This window comes from Castor canadensis, chromosome 8 (assembly GCF_047511655.1).
Source record: "Castor canadensis chromosome 8, mCasCan1.hap1v2, whole genome shotgun sequence".
Lineage (NCBI taxonomy): Eukaryota > Metazoa > Chordata > Mammalia > Rodentia > Castoridae > Castor > Castor canadensis.
Window position 1 is genome coordinate 16,767,365 of NC_133393.1, and position 26,267 is coordinate 16,793,631.

General features: G+C 36.5%; 1 protein-coding gene across 2 annotated transcripts in view; it reads left to right on the plus strand.

Moving 5' to 3' along the window:
• Positions 1–26,267, plus strand: part of Kif6 (kinesin family member 6) — a 359,724-nt gene that overhangs the window by 49,561 nt on the left and 283,896 nt on the right. The window lies entirely within an intron of this gene.

A 26,267-nucleotide genomic window follows, 5' to 3' on the forward strand; every position in this document is an offset into this window, starting at 1 on the left:
AGGATACAGTAGAGACACCTGTACACTGATGTTCATTGCAGCACTATTAACAATAGCCAAGCTCTGGAAACAAACCAGGTACCCTACAACTGATGAATGGATCATGAAATTATGGTATATATACACAATGGCATATTACTCAGCCACAAGGAATAATGACATGGGGTTTGAAGGTAAATGGATGCAATTAGAGAATCTCATATTAAGTGAAGTTAGCCAGGCTCAGAAATACAAATGCCACATGTTTTCTCTCATACATGGAAGATAGATCCAAAGATAAACATAAAGAAAACAAGCATGATCATATACAAACTCAGATGTAGAACATGTACAGTGGAATTACTCCATGGAGCTCCAGGAAAGAGAGAAAAAAAAGAATGATAGAGCATCAGTAATATTGCATAGCATATAAAATGTGGAGGTCGAGGATATAAGGATGTGTATTGAAAGCTGTTCAAAAATAAGAGGTAGCAGGTAAAGGGGTAAGGGAGCATATTCAAAGGAACTGAACAGACCAAAGTAAAGCACACCCACAGTGGGCATACATTGAGACACCACTCTGAACATCAACTTAAATATTAATAATGAAAACCAGGACTGTGAAATAGGCACAATGTATGTGAGGAGGGGACTCGTGGGAGGGGAGAGGGTGAAGGAAGGAGAATAAGGTGACAGTATATGGCTGATGGACTTCATACACCTATAGGAAACAGAACTAAAAAACCTTTTGCAATTGCTTTAAGTGGGGTGGGAGAGGGTTATGGGGGAGAGCTGATGGGGGTAGTGTAAATAATGTACACTATAAGTCTAATTGGAATTGTCACTATGAATTGCCCCTGTATAATGAATATATTCTAATAAAGAATTATAATTAAAAAAAGAGTTTTCAGTCTCACAATCAAGGCTGCCATCGTGTGGGGGAATTAGAAGTAATTACCATACGCTGTCATCTAAGACTAAGTGACATTTCCAGAAATGGCCATTTTAGGATACACTACTTTCTAGCTCTTCTTTGTGACCTGCACTACTGTATCCTATACATGCTAGGCTTGAGCTCTCTAATTTGTTTTTCCATTCCCTGACAATCAGATAAAACCCAGTCATGCTGTTTCCTGTCCCTGGTTGCTTATTATTTATGGCAGTTCTCACCACATGAAAACATATTACATACAGCATTTATTGTGCTTTTTTTTTTTTAAAAAAATGGGTATTAGTTCTCATTGTAATTTATTTTACTAAAGTATAAGCCCCATGAAGCCAGGAGACCTGTCTTGTTCACTCCTGTATCCCCAGCTCATAGACAAGTGCTTACCCATACGGTTACCGCAAATAACTCTCATCTATGCTTGTGTTTGGTGGTGTTGGTTGAATTGCTTTAGATGTCTTCCCTAAAACTGTACTTTCCCATCTGATGTAATCCTGTCTCTCTCATCCTCTCTTTTGCAATATTTATAAAAATATTCTCTTTAATCTACACTTTTAGGGGAAGACAAATGTCATAGACATTTCTCTTTCTACTTTCTACTTATTGTAACTCCTTCCCTTCCCAGCTCAGTCTGGGAAGTGACAGTCTGCTCTTCTGCCTTGCCCACCTTCCCTCCAAAGTTCTCTGCAGTTTGATCTGTGCTGTATTTATATTGCAATGATTCCCTCATCAGCCTACTTTTTCCTAAGGCTTCTTACAGCCAAATCTAAAAGTGCCCACAGTAGACTCTTCTGTCCTTTCCTGGGTGTTCATTATTAGCCCTGGTTTTCATAGCATATGGGGCTTCTCTTAACATTTCAACACTATTTCCAATATTAGATAAAATATACTAAAATCCTTTAATTTAATATCACAAATTTGAAATGAATTACATGTTTCAAATTGAAATCATAATCTCTTTAAGTATTTCAAGCTGTTGAAATAAAACAGCCAGGATAGTGCAATAATAAGAATATTACTGTTAAACAGATTTTGTAAAAATACTAAGAGTATGAGTTTGATTTATTTTATTTTTACTCTTAATTATTTAAAATTTCATGAGATGACAAAGTCTTCAACACAATTTAGATAAGTTGTTTCTGTCTTTGGATGGCTAAAGCTATTAGGCTGAAAAATCAAAACATCACTGTGGCAGTTTCTTGGTCAGAGATTGGCCTGATTTATATCTTTCAAAGATAGCTCCTGGTTTCTAAGTGAAGAAACACTGAAGGGGCCAGAGAGTATCAATCTGATAGTGACTCACTCCTTGGTTCTATATACCTAACTCTTCATCAACTTTTCATGTGAGAGAACTTTGTTTTGGTTCTCTTTGGGTACTCCTTATCAGCTCCAAGATGCTGCTCCCCTTTGCTCCACCCTCTTCTATTCTTTCCCTTACAGTAAGCTCTTTTAATTTCTTTTTTCCGTCCTCTGATTTTCATTTTCTACAAGTTCTACTACTGGAGGTGGTATGGGATGCTTTAGATTCTGAGGATAGAGGAAAATCTGTCCCTGGGAAGAGAATAGGATAGGGAGGAAAAGAAAAAGAAAAACATTCTGTACATGCAAGTGTAGACAAAATTTGAAAAGCACAGGTATTTGCAGTTTATGTTAGCTTCGGTTATCTTTATGGTACAAGATTTCAGAAAAATAAAAAAAAATTAAAAGTTGCAAACAAAAGGGAATAGTGTAACACTAGAGTCAGAAAAGTCTTTGTGAAGATGGTAGAAGTGACTCTTGATGAAGAATTGAGTCTAATTATGTTTAAACTTTTATTATTATTACTAGGTCTCTTTTTAAGTACATAATAGTAGAATAGTAAGAATAGCTTTTAAAATAACATAATTTACATGGGAATATCACAATGAAACTCCCTAATATTTTAAACAAACAAAAATGCCTTTTTTCAAAAATGGAGAGCAGGAAGGTAAAGCAGGTTCTATCTGGGTGTTGGGGAGGATATAAGGAAAGGGTGTAGGAGGGTGAACATAGTGGAAATGTATGTATTCATGTATTAAAATGGGAAAATGACACCTGTTGAAACTATTCCAGAAACAGGGGGAGGGGAGATAAAGGAGAATTCAACTATGATATATTGTAAGAACATTTGTAAATGTCACAATGTACTCCCAGGACAACAATAAAATGATAATAAAATAGCAGACTTTGATGTGTCTTTTCAGCCTGATAGTGAATGGTGGTCACTCTGGCTTATCAGCCTTTTTGGAGGAATTCATTCCATAGTGTAACAACTGCACTAGAAGTAAGACCAGTTTGGACTTTGCAGCTCTGATGGAGAAAGCAGAAGTATGCTAAACAAATACATAAGCTCCACCTTTTGCATGAAGCGCTACAAGGCGAAAAGGAGTGAAGGAAACAATCACCTGCCTTAGAAAACCTGGTATAATTATGGAATTATCCATAATGGTTTTGTTGACAGAATAATTGAACTTAAATATTTTACTTATTTGGAAAGAAAATGGAGGCTTCTGGAACATATTAATGTAGGAATGATTAGACAATGCTCTCTGATCCTGATGGATGGTATTGTGAAGTTGTTGTTAAATTCTTTTAAAAGGGACACAGTACTGAGTGTGTTCAGTATGGTGGCATTCATATCATTAAATTGAGCAAACTGAATATTAGGGCTCCTTAGCTCAAAACAAAAAAGGCCTTTTGGATGACCTGGAATTAAAATGTCCAAGATTTCTACTGTTGAATGAAAGCTTCATTGACAAACTTTTATGGGCTTTTTGTATAACTTAGCACCCTGTACTTCAAAGGCTCCAAAGGGACATTGACAGCATAACTAGACAACTTATATCCTCAAAGTTAGCTACTTATCCATCATCCTTATCTGATTTGATGATATCTCAAGAGGTCAGGCAAGACCCCATGGACTTCCCATCCAAGTTGTAGACTAGGTGCACACTCCTTACACATTGGAACAGCACATCAGTTTTTGTGGATTCACATTGTATTTTTCCAGTGCTTCTGAAGAAGGGGAGCCTTTGGTAACTGTCACTTCAGGAAATGTTTATTGTAATGAATGCGTGAAGAAATGGATGAATGAAGGAATAAATAATAGCCCTTCAATGAAGTTTTAACTGGAGATTTTGATGAAATACTTTATACTTTGTACATGAATTTATAGGAAAAATATGATATCACTAGGTTAGCCAGTTCTCAGCATGGCCAAATTTAAGCTATCTCTTTTAGTATAAGTAAATTTAAAAAAAATAAACTTTACTGATTTACATCATTGTGCAGTTACGCTAAGCAACCATTTCTTGACTTGATCATGCGTTAATATAGTGAAGAAAAAAAGAAAACAGCTTGACTTCCGACTGAGTAGTGCAGTGGCAACATATAGAACTAGTGTTTCTCTGTAATCTAATGCTTTGCTAGCCTTAGTATTGTGGCCACATTTGAGGAAAGAAAACCAGATTAATGAGAGGATACCCCAAATACTGTAACAAAATATGACATATATTTTCTATAAGTAGCACTTTTTTGGCCCAGGTCCTTCTAAATAACTGTTGGGAAATTGCTGTAAAATGCATACAGAATCGGTCCTATTGTGTGAGTCTTTATGGGACAATATAACCTCTAGGTTAGGGGACCACAAGTTCAAGTCACATTGGGGCCAGTTTTCCGGTTTAAATTTCAACGCAAAGGATTTACTGGCGATATTGAGAAGATTTCTTGACAGAACTATTTAATATTAGAATGAGTTATTAGGAACAATTGTGGATTCTCTTGGCAGGCTCTAAATATAGTTCAATATCGCATCTGTCCAGGATAGTTTGGGCGGGCCTACCTGAAAGCAGACTGGTACTTCTAGCCCAAAGTTTGTGTGATTCATTATAAGCTAATAGAAAGCCTCACACTTGAGTGTTTAGTAGGGGTGTGTGTGCATGTGTGTGCATGCTCACGTGTGTGTGCACGTGGGTGGGTGTGCGCACATGTGTGTGTGCGTGTGTGCGCGTGCGCACATGTATGGTGTGTGTGCGTGCATGCATGCACGTGTGTGTGCATGTGTGTGCGTGTGCGGTGTGTGTGTGCATCCAAATAAGAACCACACACTGTTGGACTTCTAAGCTCTAGTTTGGTTGACTGCTCCTGTGTGAAGACTTTATTATTAAGTTTTGTTTTCATTCACTCTAAACTTTTCCCCTGGGTGGAACTATGTGAGTTTGACCTCAGCTCACAGGGAAATTATTTAATGTATAACTCCAAACTTAATATGTTGAGCTAAGTAGTGGTAGAAAAAATAAGCTTTTTTTTCTTATTTGTGAAGAAAATTATGCTTTTCAAGACAGTTGAAAATTCTTCTAAGCTGACAGAATTTCTTCTAAAATTTCTGCATCATGGGAATTTTAAGAAGAAAATAAAAAAATAGAATTGAAAAGTTGATTCAAGACTATTTGATACATATATTTTTGCTCTTTTACCCATTATAGAATTTTCAAGATACCTGAAAAGATCACATATTTTCTCTTACTTTGGAAATAGTTACTATTTTTGTTTTAATTTTCTGAAGTAAAAATATCCTGAGTGCATAGCAATTTTTAGTGTGGTACAGAGATTGTTTAATGTTTTTATTCAACTTTAAACCACCTGAATAATTAAATAACATAGGCTCAATTCCAGCTCTTCTGTATTCAATTTATATATATATATGATATATATATATATATAAATTATATATAATTATATATATAAATATATATATATATTTATATATCATACCATATTATTGTACAGTTGTTTTAAAATAAAAGTAGACATACCAAGCAAGGTGAGAATTTAGACTGTTTAGAAATGTTTCTTTCTGCATTCTAGTTCAGTGTTTAATCTTGTGGTATCTAAACTTAACATATATAGCACATATAAACTGCATAAGTTAAAGTTATTAAGGGAACCATAACTTCGCAATTTCCTGCATGTTGAAATTTGAAACGCCAATGTTGTACTAATGGAATTGTGTGTTTTATATGTATGTGTGCAGCTCTGCTAGACAGATGCTAAAAGTGCCGGAATGAAACCAATCAGAGCCTAAGAATGTTCTGGGTTTAGGTTTCTTGGTGAAATAACGTTTTTTGGTTTTGGCCAAAGCTGTCATAACTGATTGGTCTTCTGTTTGTGAAAAAAAAAAATGTTTGTATTTGCCAAAGAGCATTCTTCAGTCTTATTTGAATATAGGTTATCTGAACTTTATAGATTGCTCAATAACTGTATGCAAGACAAATATTTGTATTTTTATCACTTATTTCCATCAAATCCCTTTAATAGTTTGGAAATTAAAAATTAAAAATTGGCTACAGACAAAAGAACTTTGAAAACCTTAACTTTTAATTTTGAGAAAAATTGTGGCATTTACTTGTCTTGCATAGTTCTTTTAAGTTTGTCAGAGAAACAATCATGTATAATTGTGTTCACATTATTTATTAAAATACACGATGAAATTAATTCTACTTTCTTCTTTGGATTTAGTTGTTTGGTCATGCTTGCTATGCTATTATTATGAATAATGAGCAGAATTTTATATGACTCTTAAGTTCCCCAAGAGTGGAGGAAATGATTGGTCACTAAACCTTCCCTGCCTTCATTTCTCTCTCCAGACTTCTCCTCCTTTATTCCATGGCTACAGACTTCTAGTTACCGTACCCTAGGCTTAGAATAGTTAGATACTGAGTTGTTTAAAACTTCTGTCTGCAAGGAAAACATAGCCTTCTGAGTGAAATAGACATGAAAATCAACCATTTCTTGGTTTATTGGAAGGTGTAATAAGAGGAGAAAGATCATGTAAGAGTCTCTGACCTTTCTTTACATGGTATTTGGAAGGTGAAGTTCAGAGGAAGTGTTCAGAAAGATCTTTACAGAGCAGGTTGCAATGGAATTGTGTTCAAGACTTGGAGATACAGGAGTTACCCCAGCAAATCAATGTGAAGAAAAAAGAAATTTGGTTGTACCAGAGGGCTGGAGGGTGATATCTGTAGTGTGGGGTGGTTTGGCCTTCCCTGCAGAGAGAATAGCTTAAATTCAAGTATGGATGAATGTGTGGGGGAACCTATTGGGAACTGTAGATAGGCTAAATGGCTAGAGAAAAGATAATGTAGAGATGAGATGCAAAGATATGTGAAAAATATCCCAAATTATGAAGGCCCCATGTGGTCTACAGAGAAAATTGGATCCTATTCTAAAAGCAATCATAAGTTGCCAAATAATTTACATCAGAGCGATGATCCAGTTATATATGTATAAAAAATTGTGGTGGTAATGTAGACAAGATGAATTGGAAGGACATGAGACTATGTAGGATGGTGTCAGAGTGATTAAAGGTTCTCAGAGACAAAAGCTATCTAGGGTCTAGGTAGGCTGCATAAGTGATCAAAATGGGCCAAGTTCATAAACTGGTGAACTCAGACTTAGGGCCTATGCAAATAAAATGAACAGTCACTTTTTGTCTCCCAAACTGTTGCAATTTGGAAGGGCAAAGATATCCAACACACCCTGTTGCACATTCATTATTTACTTTTGGCTCTCAGATAGGTGCCAAACGTTTTTAAAAACATGAATAGATCAACACTACGGTGACCAAACAAAATAAATCTTTGGACCAGATACAACCTAAGCCAATGTATCACTAAAGTATGTACTATTGAGCACTAATCTCTGAAAAATGAGTTCTGTGCTCAAATAAATTAGAAGCAATCGGAACTTGACAAAACTTGATTTGAGAATTAACCAAGGAAAAAAATGTGCAAGAATATCCAACACAATTTTGCAGAACAAAGATGAGTAGACTTATTCTACCAGACACCAAACTGAATTAAAAATCTTTAACAATTAAAACTGTGATATTGGCTCAGGAATGAACAAATAAACTAATGAGATAGAATGAACTGCTCAGAAACAGACTCATATATAGATGAAGGTTTGGTTTATGATTTAAGTGGCTTTTGAATGCATTGGAGAATGGTGGACCATTCAACAAATGGTACTAGGGAAATTAGCTATTACCTAAGCAAAAACAAAGTTAGATTCTAAATATGTCATTAACAAAAGATAAAATCTGAGGAGTTAAATAACTAATTCTAAAAGTAAAGCAATAGGGAAGTGAAGAAAACACATTTATGATGCTGGAGAAGAGAAAGCCCTGTTAAATTAGACATAAAATTCAAGAATATCAATCCATTACAAAATTAGTCAAAGAACATGAACAGACAGTTCCTTGAAGAAGAGATAAAATTGGTCAATAATCACATATGAAAGTATATATTATGTGACTATAAAATATAAATATGGATATGTGGTTAATCACAACACAGTCAGATAGTGGCAATATTAAATATAAAATCATTCATCCCCTCATTAAACAGGCAAAATAAAAATTTGATAATATCAAGAGTAAATGAGGGTATGGGATGATAAGAACTCTTCTGTTACACACTGATAGAACTATTTTAGTGAATGTCATTGTCATTATCTCCAAAACTGAAAGTATGCCTGCATTGTGACCCAGAAATTGCACTTTGAAGCATCACTGTAGAGAAATGGTAAAAGCTGGTGTCCTTTTCACCATTGTCTGCAACAACAAGAAATTGAAAAGACTCCAGTAGTTCACCAATAGAGGACCTGTTAATAAGGGTACATCTACACTGTGAAATACTATAGAGAGGGCCAGGTATGGTGATTCATACCTATAATCCCAGCTATGTGGGAAGCAGAGATGGGAGGATTGCAGTTCAAGGACAGTAAGGCAAAAACAAAAGTTAACAAGACTCTATCTCAAAAAACAAGCCAGATACGATGGCTCAAGGCTATAATCTCAGCTACGCAGGAAGCAGAGGTAGGAGGATCTCATCTAAGGCTGGCCCAGACAAAAGTGTAAGACCCTATCTGAAAAATAACTAACTTAAAAATGGCTGTTGGAGGAGTGATTCAGGTAGTAGAACACTTGCCTAACAAGCATGAGGCCCCGAGTTCAAACCCTAGCACTACCACCAAAAAGAAAAAAAGAAAGAATACTATACAGATTGTGAAAGAATGAAGCAGATCCTCTGATGTGAGAATGCATATGAACAAAACAAATCACCAAACAATACATAAAGTGCTAGGTCAATTATGTGAAATGGATAAAGACATGAAACAATGCTATATGTAAAAAAATAAAATCTGGAATTATGCATACAAAAGGGATAATAGTGATTGACTACAGAGAGGGAATGTGTTTGAAGAGGACTTGACTTGTAATTTAAAATTTTTTTAAATTTTAACAAGCATGTTTTCATGCATTTCTGAATCACTTGTATCATCAAAACTAAGTAACAGAGACCCAACGGGGTGCCTTAAGCCTGTAATACTAACTACCCGGGAGGATCACAGTTCAAAGCCAACCTGAGCAAAAAGTTCATGAGATCACATCTCAACCAAAGACTGGGTGCTGTCATCCCACCTAGCAATAAAGAATGAATAGGAGATTGTGGCCCACGCTGGCCAGGCGTAAAGAAAAGCCCTACCTCAAAAATACCCAACACAAAAAGGACTGGCAAAGTGGCTCAAGTGGGAGAGCACCTGACCAGCAAGTATAAGGCCCTGAATTCAACCCTCAGTACTGCCAAAAATAAACAAACAAATAAATAAACGACAATATTTTCAGTGATTTGAGAAACTTGAGCCTGCTTGTTTTCTAAGGAAGTAGCAATTAGTAGAAAGGGAGAAACACAAATTCAAATTCAAGAGAGGAATTAATGGATGGAGAAAGGTTCCTGGGAGGTAGTGAAGAATACAATCCAGAACTCAGCTTTGGATCCAAAGATTAGCTTTGGATCAAGCAGGAGGGTCAATGTCAGGGACCAGTGGGGAAGAGGAATAGAGGGAGTCCACAGTAATTTTCCATATGGAGGTGGAGGTTGGGAGTGGAGAAAGAGACTAAAGAATTTCTTGTGTGATGGCCTCTATTTTCTCTTTGTCCCCTACCACCTTCGTATCCTTTTCTCTTTAATGTAAATATCAGTAAATATGACTGACTGATTTCTCCACCTGTTCACCTCAAACACATTGAATGTTATTGATACCTCATTACTATTGGGGTCTTTCCTTATCTCATCTGTATAAAGGATAGTTTCTTATGGACGTGCATATAGATTGTAAGAATGGGCCGGACCAATGAACCAACTCCTGTCGTCTATGGGACCTGAGGTACTGCTGCAAATGTCTGGTGTGAGTTCTGTTGTCTTCCATCCTGTGCTCAGGGTTTGCTCTGTCTCCTGTGCAGTCAGAGGACCACATTTCTAGCTTTCTGCCCAGAAAAAGTCTGTGAAACTACCCTCCACCAGCATTCTATGGAATTCCTTTCTTTCTTTGTTCTTTTATCTTCTTCTCTTTTTAAATTTATTATTATTATTATTATTATTATTATTTGCAGTTGCACAAAGCCCTTGTTGTACCTTTTTATCAGTCAACTAACCATGAAGTTAGGGAGAAGTCATGGGTAGCAGTTCTTTGCCTTCCCTCTCCTAAGACCCTGCCAGCAACTGACCTTTCCTTTTATGCAAAATCTATCTAGTCACTCATTGCACGTTGCAATCCCTTTGTGGGACTGAAAATTTGGAGATTTTAGATGTTAAATATCAAAGGAAATTAAGAAAAATATCTGTATTCTTTGTCCTCCACTCTAAATCTTCTGACTTTCCTAGAGGCTGTCCCCAAATTCCTGGTACTTTCATTTTGATATTTGGCCTCAGGAGAGAAACCCTAAAAATATAAGTCACTCTTGTCTGTTTTATTATGCTACTAATCCTATCATTAACATGATGTTGATGACACATCTTTTGTTTCTCTCTGAATGGGTAATGCAGATTTTTTGTTTTGATTAATTTTCTATCTTGCCTTTAACCATCCTGGTTAGTGGTCAGTGTTATAAGACAGTCTTTGGCAGGATTTTGTTACACAATTAACATCTGGGTGCTAACAAATGACAGTATCAATGACCTGCACTACATTCCTATCTGGAAGGTGCTTACTGCATAATGTGTCAGCAACAAAAGTGTAGTGTTGAAGACAAATGAAAAGCAGTGGAATGTGGAATTTGCTGATATATAAATTTAATCTAAGCCGGTGCGGGTGGCTCATGCTTATAATCCTAGCTACTCAGGAGATCGCATTTCGAAGCCAGACTAGGCAAATTGTTTGTGAGACCCTATCTCAAAAAACAAATCATGAAAATAAGGCTGGTGGAGTGGCTCAAGGTGAAGGCCCTGAGTTCAAGCCCCAGTACCAAAAAAAAAAAAAAATCCATTATATTGATCTGAATCTATTTATTCTGATGAGCTCTTACATTTTTAAAGTGAAACTAATAAACTTAATCTCTAAGAGTTTTGTGTTATCTTTTCCCTGAAAACATCTGGGGAGAGCAATTTTGGATTACTTACCTAGATACAAGTTCTAATGAACACACTTGGTTATTAGGTTTTAAAATGGTAGGTTCATTTCACAACTTAGGTAGTAGAAAGAATACTGTATTTGGGATAAGTCAGACCATCACTTCATTCTTATCACTTACTATGTGTGACCTGGATGCAGTTAGTTTCCCTAAGGCTAAGCTTTCTCATCTGAAAAGGAGGGAAAATAGAGGCAAGTTTTAGAATAGATTCCCTATAAAATGAAACAGAGGATAGGAAAAATAATGAATTTGGTGGTGATAAAACTGGGTTTGAAATGCTGCAGAAACATTGAGATGTATAATTTTCCTTGACTGCTTTTTAAGACTAGAGATTTGTTGGTGTTTTGAGACCATATTGTTTATAGCACTTGGTCAGTTGATAATTCACCCCTACTATCCATAACCTAATAATAGGATATGTCTCTCATGAAATTTTGGGAATACTTCTGCTCTGCTCTTCTGTCTCTTCTCATAGCATTCTCTTAGGAAACCCTGCATATGATGACTGTCCTCCTCACCTCTGCTCTCATCCTCTCTAGTGACTTGCATAAACCGTAGGCTACACAGCCTGCAGGATAAGCCTGACCTTACTCAGCTGGACAGTCAGCAAGGAATGGTCCAGCCTGTACATTCTGCCTTCTTTTCTGCTTCTTTTCCTTCATTCCTTTCTGAGTGATCCCAATCAGGTCACATCTTTCAGCTTTAGACTCTCAGCTCCTAAAGTTCATTAAATCATTGCATATCCATGATGTAGTTAAAGGCCACAGTAAATAGTGATGGGCAATGTGTTAAGATGTACTTTTATTTGCCTTTATATTCCATAGGGTGAGTTCTGTCTTTGAGTACTCCCTTTGATTGAAATCAAAGTGTGTTTGGATTTTCCCCAAAATGTGCACAATGTCTTCTGTTTCACAGAAAATTGAGATTAAGTTAGAAGTTCTAATTTAGCAAATGACATTGAGGCTGGATGTATAGAGATAGAGGTTTATAAGCCCAATATAAACTGGAGTTCTGTGCGGTCCAGTCTATGTACAAAGGTAAATTGCATTCAAGCTTTCAAGGATTTGCAAGTGGGAAGGAAGTACATTTTTACTGTGTTCTGAACACCTTAAATATCCTTTCTGTATTGTTCCTTCTCATGGTATCTTCTAATTACCTGCCTCTCTCCCCTGCCATCCAGCATTTCCCACTCTCATTTCCCTTTCAGAACTCTTCACACAATGCCGTTCGTAACATGGGTTTTCTTGTATTTCTGTGCCTATCTTTCTCATTTCTCAGCCTGGCTTCCTGGATTTCTCTTTCTGCCTCCTCAGATGGCTGAAAAGCTGAGCTGCACTGACTGTTGCAAGGAAAAGAGGAGTCCACTTGTGGAATACAATTTTCTCACTTGGTTTTTCTCTTGAGATATCTTTAGAGGACTTTCTATAAATCCTCTATCTCTGTCCATACACATTTATCAATAAGGCCAGTAGGTGTTTTCTTGTCATAGATTAACGTATAAGTTAGAAGATTATACAGTTATGCAATATGCACCTGCTCATGTATTTAAAGACCCCTCTTTTTAAAAAATATATCTTTTATTCATATGTGCATGCAATGTCTGGGTCATTTCTCTCCCCTTCCCCCCTTTCCCCAACCCCCTCCCTTTGCGCCCGCCCCCTCCCTCTCTCCCCCTACCCCCTCGCTTCCAGGCAGAAACTATTTTGCCCTTATCTCTAATTTTGTTGAAGAGAGAGTATAAACAATAATAAGAAGGACCAAGGGTTTTTGCTAGTTGAGATAAGGATAGCTATACAGGGAGATTCCTCGCATTGCTTTCATGTACATAAGTGTTGCAGTCTAAGCTGATTCTTCTCGAACTGACCTTTTCTCTAGTTCCTGGCTCCCTTCTCCTATTGGCCTCTGTCACTTTAAAGTTTCTGCATTAGTTCCTTTGCACTGAGGACATCAAATGTTATCATGGTCTTTTTGGGTTTTTTACCTATCCTCATACCTCCCTTGTGTGCTCTCACCTTATCATGTGACCAAAGTCTAGTCCCCTTGCTGTATTTGCCTTTGATCTAAAGTCCACATATGAGGGTGCACATATGATTTTTGGTCTTCTGAGCCTGGCTAACCTCACACATGATGATGTTCTCCAGTTCCATCCATTTACTTGCTAATGATAAGATTCATTCTTCTTCATGGCTGAGTAGAATTCCATTGTGTATAAATACCACATTTTCTTAATCCATTCATCAGTAGTGGGGCATCTTGGCCATTTCCATAACTTGGCTATTGTGAATAGTGCTGTAATAAACATGGGTGTGCAAATGCCTCTGGAGTAACCTGTGTCGCATTCCTTTGGGTATATCCCCAGGAGTGGTATTGCTGGATCATATGGCAGATCTAGGTTTAGATTTTTAAGAACCCTCCAAATTTTTTTCCAGAGTGGTTGCACTAGCTTGCATTCCCACCAGCAGTGTAAGAGGGTTCCTTTTTCCCTGCATCCTCGCCAACACCTGTTGTTGGTGGTGTTGCTGATGATGGCTATTCTAACAGGTGTGAGGTGGAATCTTAGTGTGGTTTTGATTTGCATTTCCTTTATGGCTAGAGATGGTGAGCATTTTTTCATGTGTTTTTTGGCCATATGAATTTCTTCTTTTGAGAAAGTTCTGTTTGGTTCCGTTGCCTATTTCTTTATTGGTTCATTAATTTTGGGAGAATTTAGGTTTTTGAGTTCCCTATATATTCTGGTTATCGGTCCTTTGTCTGATGTGTAGCTGGCAAATATTTTCTCCCACTCTGTGGGTGTTCTCTTCAGTTTAGAGACCATTTTAAACCCCTCTTTTTTTGCTAATTATTTTGTTTCATTTTGCACCGCAAGTTTCTTGAGAATAAACTTTTTTCTCCCCATAATTCACATAGCATACAGTACTCGGCTTCCATGATATAGAATCGATCGGCTTACCAGTGGAGACCTCAGTGGTACTTTCTATTTTCCTTTGTATCCCTACAAAAAAAATCCTAATTACCAGTTGGCTTTTATGTAACATTTCTATAGACAATTAATTTTCCCACATTATTTGGGAAAACTTTGTTGTTTCATTGCTTTCTTAGATGGTCATCTGAAAATGATTATGTATTTAATGAACCTAAGCATTTACTCTCAAGGGTCACAGAAAAATACCTGTCAGAATGCTACAATAAATGCTTTTTTCATAATGTAAATAAGATAAAAACACAGCCTTCACTTTTTAATACTGTATGCTGCATTTCAAACTGAAACCTATTTCAGAACTGGATTGTGTTCAGAAGGGGTCATTTTCTTCTATTGAAGTTTATGCATTTCTGTTGTGTTTCCAGATTTAAGCTGCTTATTATTAATACTAAAACAAAATGGTTTCTTCAGGAACTTGGGAAATAAACAGCCTCAGTTAGAGAGCACTTTGACCTGGCTTGGGTCCATAAACTTATAGCTATGAAGCCATTTAGTGTGTTTAAGATCTTAAAGATTCTTCAAGAGAGACTTTTTGGATTATGTACTCTATGACGTGTTTGCCTCTTGCAAAGTTTGGTTTGAAGTAGTTGGGACAAGACTGAGCAAAGCCCCAAGAATTGCAGAGCTAGAAAGAACCTCCACTTTCTCCCTTTTCAGACCCTGCATCCAAGGAGGAGAATTTGTAAATCATTCAAGGAAAGTAGCTGCTGATCCTATTTTTGTGAGACATCCATGAGTAGGAATCCTAATTGTGCCAAAGCGAATGTTCTAGACACATTTTAAAACGTATGAATCTGAGCAGTGATGGAGACATCCATCCTGTTTCTTGAGCAGTTGTTGATGGTATAAGGGAGTTGCTTGTAATATTTTAAACCCTGAAAGATGTTTACATTTAGCTTGGTTTATGTTGATTTTTTTAAATCAAAGTATTATTCTCTCAGATTTATCTGCATCACTTTATGCTAGACATTGAAAAACTCAACATTCCATTGGAGAGCAGGCTTCTAAGCAAACCAATGGGACCCATGGGCAGTGAAGGTCTGTGCTTAAATTGGTGAGCACAGGTCCTGAGGGCTAAGAGATTCAGGCAGAGAAGGGACTGTCCAAACAGACTCCATTGGTTGTATTTGGCTTGTGGGCCTCTTGTTTGTGACCCCAGTTCAAAAATTAGTGAGTCCACAGGTACTTACAAAAAGCTTTGAATGGTGATAACTAGGTGCATAAATTACCACTTAAATCTACAGATGTAGATTTGTAGGTTTTTTTTCTCACAAAAGCTTGTTTGGTATATGTACATTATCTCTAGTCTATATACTCTTGTCTTTCCAAAAAACTAGCTAAGGATTTGATTTAGATTGACTAAGGTTTGCCATGTAAACTCATTTTATTTATCAAGATTTACAATTGCATCAATATATCATGGAGTGAAGCTGTAAGTGTCCTAAGAATGATCTTTCCAGAGCATGTCTTTAGAAAGGACAATGTCTAGCCCAGGGGAACTACACATAAATGCTTTAAGTCGTACTTACACCTTGCACTCTTACCTGTAGAGGCATGGTTCACAGCAGTCTACATGAATGGCCAGGCACTGAGCTGCTCTGGAGGAGTGCTAGCATTTACAAGGACTACACTGTGATTGGCACTCTATTTCTGTGTAGTAGCCTTGCCTTCAACTCTAAGCAGGTAGCATACATTTGGGAAACAGCTGAGTCTGAGACATTCGGACGTGTTGGGAACATATGTCCCACATAAGGACATTCCCATTTAGGTGAACGTAAACATTCCTGTAGAAAGATCCACTGCCAGCTTCAGACCCCTGGTCTAAATCAATGGACCAGAGGTGTCTTTCAGATCATTCTAGAAACAGCATTAGATGTGACTCTTTAGGTTGCATGCAATAGAATTATAACTCAAGAGCAGATTTCTTGGTTCATGTAACTGGATTAGTTCAAAGAATTGAAGGGAGCACTAGAATAATCAGGGCCTTTACTACTTGAACTGTGTCCCTGACAGCCGGTATTTCTTCTCTACCCATCTGAAATTTCCATAGCCCTGCTTCCTTGTGCAAAATGGTAGAGCATATGGAATCTGGCAGCTATGGTCCAGGGACTCCAGCAAAAAGAGAGCTTTTTTCTTTCATGAAATCCATATGGGAGAGACTCGTATTTGCGCATCTTGAGGCATGTCATCAGCCTCTTGGAGCAGTGGGTATTACAGATGGGCAGGGGCTGGGAGGAATGTGACAGAATGAGATAATATGATTGGTCAGGCCTGACATATGTGCCCCACTTCTACTCCATGTGAATTTGTAGATGGGTTGGGGCAAAGAAGGGACTGAATATGCCTCTTGAAGTCTCCTACTCTTTCACAGTCAGCCTCCTCACTTTTTTGTTTTCTCACTTCTCCTCCTGGGAGTGTCTCATGACCAAGAGCTACTGGAGATTTACAAAATGCATGTTTGTTAAACTTAACTAATTGGAAGATTATTTTTATATGTGGCAAAACTGAGTTGAGTTTTCAGTTCTAATGCCACTTAAAAATTCAGGTTGCTGAATTTATGTACTGAGAGCTTCCAAAGGTGAACCAGTCAGTCACTTACCATATTCATCTATAAAAGACAATGCGTTGCACCAAATTGCTGCCTTGGACTCCTTACAAGGGACTGTGGGATTTTATTTTAGGAAGAGGGCTACAGTGGACAGAAATGGACTGTTCTAAGAATTTCAAAATAAGAGAGTTTCAGCTACTCAGGCTGTATACTTAAAGTAGGAAAATGTAATTTTTGTTCTGTTTCAGATTAGTCTTATTAAGTAGAGATTTGATTCAAGTTAAACGTAAGTGTAGCAGAATTTCTGTAGTTTAAAAATTCTAACCTTAGTATTAATTGTTTGTTTTTTCAGCGAACTGATTTGTTTTGTTTCTATAAAGAACTTATGAAAGTATAAATATGTATTGTCCTTTGATTCTTAATTTTCCTAAGGCTAAGTTATTAGATTAAACTAGTAATTAAGGCTAACCTTTTTAGGGTACCACCCACCTTCCCTTACCCCTCAAAAATGAAGTCAGTCCTAACCGATTCTCTGATTTCAGCCTGGTTTTGAATCAAACATCTATGTGAGCACAGATTATCTAACTATTTTTTTCAGATATGTCTTAGAGGGGATTGTTCTGCTGAATGAGAAGTAGGTAGAATGCCTCTCATAACACCAATGATAAAATTCCTGATTCTAGCATTTATTTCTTTGGGTTTTCTTTTTTCCAACTTTGCTGTCTCTTCAAATTTGAGGGACTAGAATTACTAGTTTTTTGTTGTTTAATGAACTAAATTATTTCAACAATCATTTTTATTGGTTATTTTGATTTAGACCCTCTATACAGAGATGCTTACAGCCTTTTCATCTGGGGCATACCCAGTGAAGTCTCACTTTATGCATATACTTCTAGATAGTCTTTTACTTGGGGTCTACTTAAATAAAGAATAATAAAAATGAAAAGCTAAGCTCAAAATTATTTGTATTTTTCTAGCAAGGAAATGTGATAGGTGTGGAGTAATACTTCAGATTATAATCTCTCAGAGGATAGCAGCTTATTTTTGTTTTACTCATGCAAATACTAAAAGATAAGAATTGACAAAATATCTTAGTTTTATAATTTAAACTCCTAGGGGAAATTCATAAGCAAAAAAGAAGGAGAGGATCTATAACATGGAAATTTCATCTAATCATCAAATTCTGAGTTTATAAAGGGTTTATTTCTTTATATATTAGAACTGTCTCTAGCTGCTGTGGACTAAATAGCTGCCTGCATTGTTGGTTTTGGGATGTTTAGAAATATTTCGCACCAGAAATATCCATCATATTGTTCATTGCTGAAATTTATCACTTGCATTTCATTTCTTTTATTATTATTTCCTCTTTCTGTCTTTTAAAAATAAGTGGTAATTATACCTTAATATTAACAATTTAGTACAGGTTCTTCTTTACCATTTTATTATTATATCAGCTTTGTTGAGATATAAATTCACATACCCCAATTTTTACCTTTTAAAGTATACAAATTAGTGGGTTTTCCTATAAATGTGAAACCATCAGTCACCATCATTTAATTTTAGAATATTTCCATTACCCCCAAAAGAAGCCCAGGACCATGCCCATTAGTGGTTCTAGTCCATGTCAGCCATTAATGGGCATAGTCCATAGTCTTACAGTACATGGCCTTTTGTGACTGGCTTCTTTCATTTGACATAATGTTTTCAAGTTTTATCCATATGAGAGCATGCAACAATAGTCTACTCCTTTATATTGCAAATTATACCTCATGGAATGGATATAACACATTTTCTTTACACATCATAATTAGAAATATAAATATGTATATAAATCCTTTGTTTACTTTTTAATCGAGTTGTTTTTTATTGTTGAATCATAATATTTCTTCATTTCTAATATAATGAATTATGGCTATGATATCAAATCCCTTGCCAGATAGATGACTTGCAAACATTTTGTCCCATTCTGTTGGTGATCATTTCATTCTCTTGATTATGTCCTTTGAAACACAAAAGTTCTTAATTTTGGTGAAGTCCAGTTTTGTTTTCTTCCACTAGTTGTGTTTTTTGACGTCATATCTAAGAAATAATTGCCTAGTTCAATGTCATGATGATTCACTCCTATGTTTTCTTTTAAGGCTTTTTTAGTTTTAGTTCTTATATTAGGTTTATCATTCATTTTGAGTTAATTTTTCTACATGGTGTGATGTAGGAATCAGCTTAATTCCTTTGGACATGAATTCTTTTACAGTTGTTCAAGCATGATTTGTTTAAAAAGACTATGCTTTCCTGTATTGAATGGTCTTCGACCTCTTGTTCAAAATAAGCTTACAAATTAGGATAGAGCACCCAAGCAACACTGGCCAACTGCACACACCTGTTGAAAAGGTCTGATTCTGGACTTCCCACTCTATTACATTGACCCATCTGTCTGTCCTCATGCCAGTATTGTACTATCTCAAATACTCTAGCTTTGTAGTGGGTTTTGAAATTGGGAAGTGTGAGTTTTCTACCGTTGTCCTCCTTTTTCAAGATTGTTTTGTCTGTTCTTTCCCTTGAATTCCCATGAAAATGTAGGAGGATTGTATCAATTTCTACAAAGAATCAGCTCACATTTTGATAGAGATTACACAAATTTAGATTAGCTTGGGAAGTATTACCCAATATTTTTTGTGGTTCAAGGCCTCTTGTATGCCAACCATGTGCTCTATCCTGAGCCACACCCCCAGCACCAAGTATTACCATCTTAATGATATTAAGTCTTAGACCAAGCAACTTAATGAACTTATCACTTCTAATAGTTTTACATGATTTCTTAGTATGTCCAATCATATCATCTACAAGTAGAAAATTCTATAATTGACAAAATTATCCTTCAAAAATGAATGATGAATTAAGAATTCCCAGATAAACAAAAACTAAGAGAATTTGTCCCAAGAAAACAAATCAGTACCTTTAGGCAAGAAAAGAGAATAAAAGATAGGCAGATTGAAAAGGAGTAAGTTAAACTGTTTTTATTTGCATAGGATATGATCGGGTATGCAGAAAATTCTAACGAATCGCTGTTGGTCTAGAGAGAAAAATCAATTCTGATTCAGTTTCTCGTACTGTCCAGTCACAACACAGATCACTTCTGACATCAGATGTGTGAGGGTTTGTTTCCACACACCAAGAAGGCAATTAATTCTACCACAGTGGACACCATCTGATATCCTCTAATCCAATTCAGTTCTCATACTATCTACCTGGGATTACTGTCACATCCCCAAGACTGCCGACCCATTTTAGATACTAATCATAAGCCTCAAGTTGTTTTATCTGTGCTTCTGACCAAATGGTTACAAATAGTTTTCACAATTCCCTCCTCAGGTTCGATTAATTTGCTCAAGTAGCTCACAGAAGTTAAGGAAACGGGTTTACTGGTTATTTATTATAAATGCTATTACAAAACATACACATAAAGAAATGCAAAGGACCAGGTGTGGAAGAACAGTCATGGAACTTCCATGCCCTTGTTGGGCTTGCCACCCTCAAGGAACTTCCATGTGTCCACAAGCTCTATGACCCCTGTCCTTTTGGGCTTTTATGGAGACTTCATTGCATAGACTCCATGACTGAAGCATGGACAACCGTGTTGAAGTGTGACTGAACAAAAAGGCTATGATCTAATGCAAACAGACTAATACAAATCATGTTTGTTCATGTTCTTCATTCTTACTAGCTATTATCACACAAGGTAACCCAGAGAATTTCTTTTTTGGCCAACTCCAAGATAAGATTATATTCAAGTTTCTATGAACTGCCTTTAAGGAGAGGAATTCTAGTTTCTTTGGCCTTCCTTGGGGAGGAAGTTATGAGCCAAGGACTGGAGATGAAAACCAATATATGGTGTTGAGATATAGATATCTATCTCACCACCATTTTATATATATATAAAATTCATGTATATCACAGAATCCTATAAAAATATAAAAAATATCAAGTTCAATAGGTTAATAAGGTTTCAAGGTACAAGAGCTACATATAAAAATTAAATGTGCTCATATATAGAAACAATGAAACATCTGAAAACAAAATTAAAGTATAAATTTTTTTTTCCTTTTTCTTTTATTATTCATATGTGCATACAAGGCTTGGTTCATTTCTCCCCCCTGCCCAGAAGGTCACCAATTTCTGCAATGAAAGATATCCAAACCAGTCTTTTCACTCAGCATTTTGAGCATGTTATCCCACTATCTCTGTCCTCCATAATTCCTAATACAAAATTCACTATCAGTATTCTTGAGACTTCCTTGAGCAGTCACTTCGCTCAATAATTTCAAGATTCTTGGTCTATAGGCAGTTTGATTGTGATGTGCCTGGGTTTGGATAACTTTGTGCTTGTTCTACTTAGTTTATTGAGTTCCTTGGATATGTGGATTAATGTCTCTAATCAAATTTGGGAAGTTTTGGTCACGATTTATTTAAATATTCTCTCCCCTGTCCATTTAGGACTTGGCATATGCATATGATGGTCTCTGAGATCTCTGCTCATTTTTTTCAGGTTTTGTCCTTTCTATTCCTCACATTGTATAAGCTCAACCGGCCTATCTTCAGATTCGCTGATTCTTCTACCAACTCAATTTTACTCTGGTAGTGAATTTTTAATTTTGGTCATTTTCCTTTTTAATGCCAGAATTTCTATTTGGTTCTATTGAAAATGATTTCTGACTTTTAATTGAGAGGCTTGATTTTGTGAGATCTTATTTTCATATATTCCTTTGATTCTTTAAATATGATTTACTTTTGTTTGGAGAGGTTTGTACTAACTTCTCCTTTCTTCATCTTAACTGTTTATTGGTTTATTAAGTAATAATGTTTGGTTTTTTTCCTACTTCTCATTTTTTAACCTACTCTCCTAGTAAGATTTATTTCTCCCAAGCTCTTGTGTTTGTGTTTGTCTTTCTTCCCTTCTGTCATATTCCTCTAAGTATCTTCTGCAATGTTGGCTTAGTAATAATGAATTGCTCTAGTTTATATTTACCATGAGAGGTCTTTATTTCTCCTTAAATTTTAGAAGATAACTACTGAATTAGTAGTCTTGGTTGGCACTTATTTCATTTAAGGGCTTGAACTTCATAGATCATGTTCTTCTGGCCTTTAGGAGTTCTGCTGAGAAATCTGCTGTTACACTGATAGGTTTGCCTTTGTTAGTAACTTGGCACTCTCTTGCAGCTTTCAGTATTCTTTCTTTCTTCTGCATTCATGGCATTTAACTATCATATGCTGTGGAAAGGTTTTTTTCTGCTTATGGCTATTTGGTTTTCTAAATGCCTCATGTACTTGTTTATCCATCTCTTTCACTAGATTTGGGGAAATTTTCTCCTATAATTTCATTAAGCTTTCTATGCCTTTAGCCTGTATCTCAGTTTCCTCTTCTATACCACAGATTTGTAAATTTGGTCACTTAACTGTGTCCCAGAGGTTTGGATGTTATTATCATGATTGCTTTTTTCCTTTTATTGTTATCTAAATGGTAATAATTCTGAAACATTGTTTTGAATTCCTGATATTCTTTCTTCTTCCTAGTCTATTACTAGTCTATTACTGACACTTTCCATTTTGTTTTTTTATCATTTATCATTTTTATAACTTATTTTTTATTCAAGAGTCCATTTGTTTTTCTTTTGTTTTGTTTTTCTTTGTTGAATTTCTCATCCAAGTTAATCGAATTCTCATCCAAGTTACAGAATTTCTCATCTAAGTTCTTGAATTGCTACTCCATGTCTTAAATTGACTTCTTTACTTCATTTATCTGTTTATTCAAATCCTCTTTGAGGTAATTGATAATTTCTTAAAACTAGACTTTTGCCTCAGTTATTGAAGAGTTCTTAACTTTGGAGGAGTTGTGTTGCTTTGTCTTTTCATATTTCTTGTTGCAGTGTGTGCATCTGTTGGTACAGATAGCTCTTCTGATTTTATTTGATGGGGCGGGTCTTCTTAGTGAGAAGTCTTCTTTTGAGACCTCAATACCCAGTACCACTCAGAAAGGAGAAACAAACTTCTGCAATAGCAAAAGCACTGAAACAAGCCAGATATAGAAATACAATCGAGATCAACTAAAGCCAACTACTAAACCACCAATAACTGTATAAAATAAAATGGCAACAATAATGTAGAATAAACTATGAAGTTAAAATTAAGGTAACAATAATAACAAATGTATGAAATAACACAGGGAGCAGGGGAAGGGAAAAAAGAAAGGCGACAAGGTTAAATAAAAGGAAAGAAAAATGAGAAGAATGTGAGGAAGGTGAAGAGAAAGGAAGAGATTCTTAAAATCTGATTATAAAATAAAGAAAAAAAATATGTAAATAAAATTAGCTGAGGGGTGTCCCCCAAGTACATCAGAGAATTAGGGCACTGAGAGAACCCAGCAGTCAACCACCCTGCAGAAGGGAAGAGGCTGGGGAAAGTTACTCAACCAACCAGACCTGGGCTCAGATCTCTCAGTACCACATGTCAGTGAACCATACGGGGCAGTGAGCCCGCTGTGGAGTCCTAGCAATCCGCTATCCTTCCAAGAGATCAGAGATCTCAGTTTCTACAGTAATCCTCAGATAATGGGCTCACTCCTCACCACAGATGACAGGGCTACCAACCACTGTGCCCTCCACAATCACACTCTCTGTAGTTTTACATCTGACCCTTGCCATTTCCACAACTGCCTCTTGTGTCTGTCTCTCATCTAGACATTGTGGCAAGGTATTCCTAGGGTCTCTGACTTGACTTGAAGTTGTTCCTGTTTTCAATCCCCAGAGTAGCTCACTTACAAACAAGTTCCTTCTCAAGGTGGTGGCTGGCTATAGCACTCTGAGATACGGAGAGTGACAAAATGGATTTTCTCCAATGCTGACCTGCCAAGCAAGAGAAGTCACTGTCAAATCACTGTCACACAAATCCCCAAACTTGATTTTATACTTGTGAGAATTATGGGCTTATCCTGCAACTAGGACTACCAGCCTGTTGTCACGAGGGCTGCTTGGCTTACTTTGTGGTTGTGGCTTCAGGTTTCCCTCTCCCTGGGGAGCTGAGGTTGGAGCTGTGGGCTGTTTTCTACATTTCTCTGCTTTGTCTTTCTGTTTCTCCTTACTTTTCAGCTGTCCTGTCACCTCTTTCAGGATTCCCTGTGTGTTTCTTTGGAATGTATTCTGTCCATTGTTTTCCTGACTCTTCTCATTCATGGAGTTGCATGGCGAAAGCTTCTAATCTGCCATCTTATCCCTCCCCTGTCAGAACTTTACAAAGTGTCTTACAGACATCTTATATCACAGACTTTTTTCTTTTAAGGTTTTTGTTACCTTCTTGCTTATCTCACTGGTTTTGCAGCCCAAGTTGTTCTGATGTTAAGCACTTGGAACTGATGGTTTTCAACAAACTCCCTAGGATAGCGCTGCTCACACTGAGTGAGCTCGGAGTTAAGTCACAGAAAAGATCTGTACTGTAAGTGGAGCTTTTCCAGGGAACTGCCAGAAAGATTGGACAATGATGATTCTTTGGGGACAGAGCTTTTTGAGGAGTCCCAAATCTGTACTTGTTCTCTTAGGTGATGACTAGGCTGCTGGTTTTCACAGCTTCTATGCCCTCAAGGCTGTTGTTTTCCAAGGCTGTCATGGAGAAGAAGAAGGATGACTGAGAAGTTTGAAGTTAAAACACCATGAAGTTTACTGTTGTTCCTACTGAGTTTCAGCTATTTTTCTTAAATAAACACTCCTTGGACTTTTGTACACCTTTGGATAATTTCCAGGGTTTTGAAAAAGTTAATTTTGAGAATTTTTTGCCACTGATGTAATTGTTCTTATATAAGAATGAATTTTAAACCATTCATTGATCATTTCTCTTTCCTTATTTTCAGTATATATTTTCTTTTAGAACAGAAGCGATCAGGAGCACATGATTGTGTCCGGGGCTCAGTGAAGTGTGAACACAAGATTGAGTTGGGATGAGGGGCCTCTAAAAAAATGAACTGTAGGCATATTTTGCCTGTTCACATTCCTGTTTAATTCTTTTTATTGTAGCAGTCTGATAAATAGACATGGGAATATCTGTACATAGAACTTATATCCCTTTTGTTTTACACAATGTTTTATAAAGATATTTATCTGTTTTTCTGTCCCACAACAGATAAGGGTAGAGAAAGAACATATTAGGGAAGGGTAAGCATGGCAATTAGCAGTGTGAAATAAGACTGAAGTATAAAAAAGCAGACATAATAATGAGTTGGTACCAGTGGAGCCCGTTACAGTGCTCACTTTTTGTGGGCTCTATCTTATATCAAAATGAAAGTGTTAATTTGTGCTTATAGTCTTTGCTTTCCAAGATAGATGATGTCTAATATATTTTACAAAGTTTTGTATCAAGAGTCAATGAAATGTTTAAGTGTAGACTTCATTTACCTAAAGCACTTATAGCCAAAAAATACCATATAACCAAATGATATTGCTAATGGACACTTCTGTTTCATTAGTGACAAATTCTGTTGAGGGAAAATATTCCATAATCATCCACCTAAATGCATCTTGGTAATTCTAGCATCTTACAAGCTGAGAAATTCAATAGTGTACTGTCTCCATATGAAGACACATGAAGAAAATTGATTATGCTTTTTAAAAGTAGAAAATTGGATCACACAGTATTGGTACTTTTTGTTCCCTCAATGTACTAAGTCCTTTAAGTTAGCAAGCACCAATAATACCTACCTAAAGAGCAAAACTTATATTAATTTGTTTCTGAATATGTTGTTGTTATAGTTTCATAAGATACTAAGGACTTAAATGACTACTTCATAATAAACTCCAGAAAAACCTCTGTGTTTTGAGTGGGCATTATGAGGACAGGTCACTCAACATGCAGACACAAAATCATAATGAAATCCAGAAATAACTGTGCACAGGATCTCAGTAGCAGAAGTAGAGCAGGAATCCCAATGAAGAGTAATCTCAGAGGAGCCACCTAATATTTTTCAATTCTTTGCAATGTGGGTCCCATTAGGTGACATCATCATAGCTGGGTTGGTGAAAACATCTCAGAGATCAAGGAACAACTTGTAATAAGAAAGACAGTAAAGCTGCAAGAATTTGCTATTTCACATAGCACAGATAAAAGACTCACTGTTCAAAGTCGGCATCATGCATGCATATTGTTAAAAGTCTAGATTGCAGGTGGTGGTTTGCAAAGACTGAGAAGATCCAGGGCTCTTAAGACCACCATCAAATCAAGGGCAGTTCTGCAGGGTTGAAGAACAGATATAGCCCAGCATGTTCTACCAAAAAGTCATTCCAAGAAA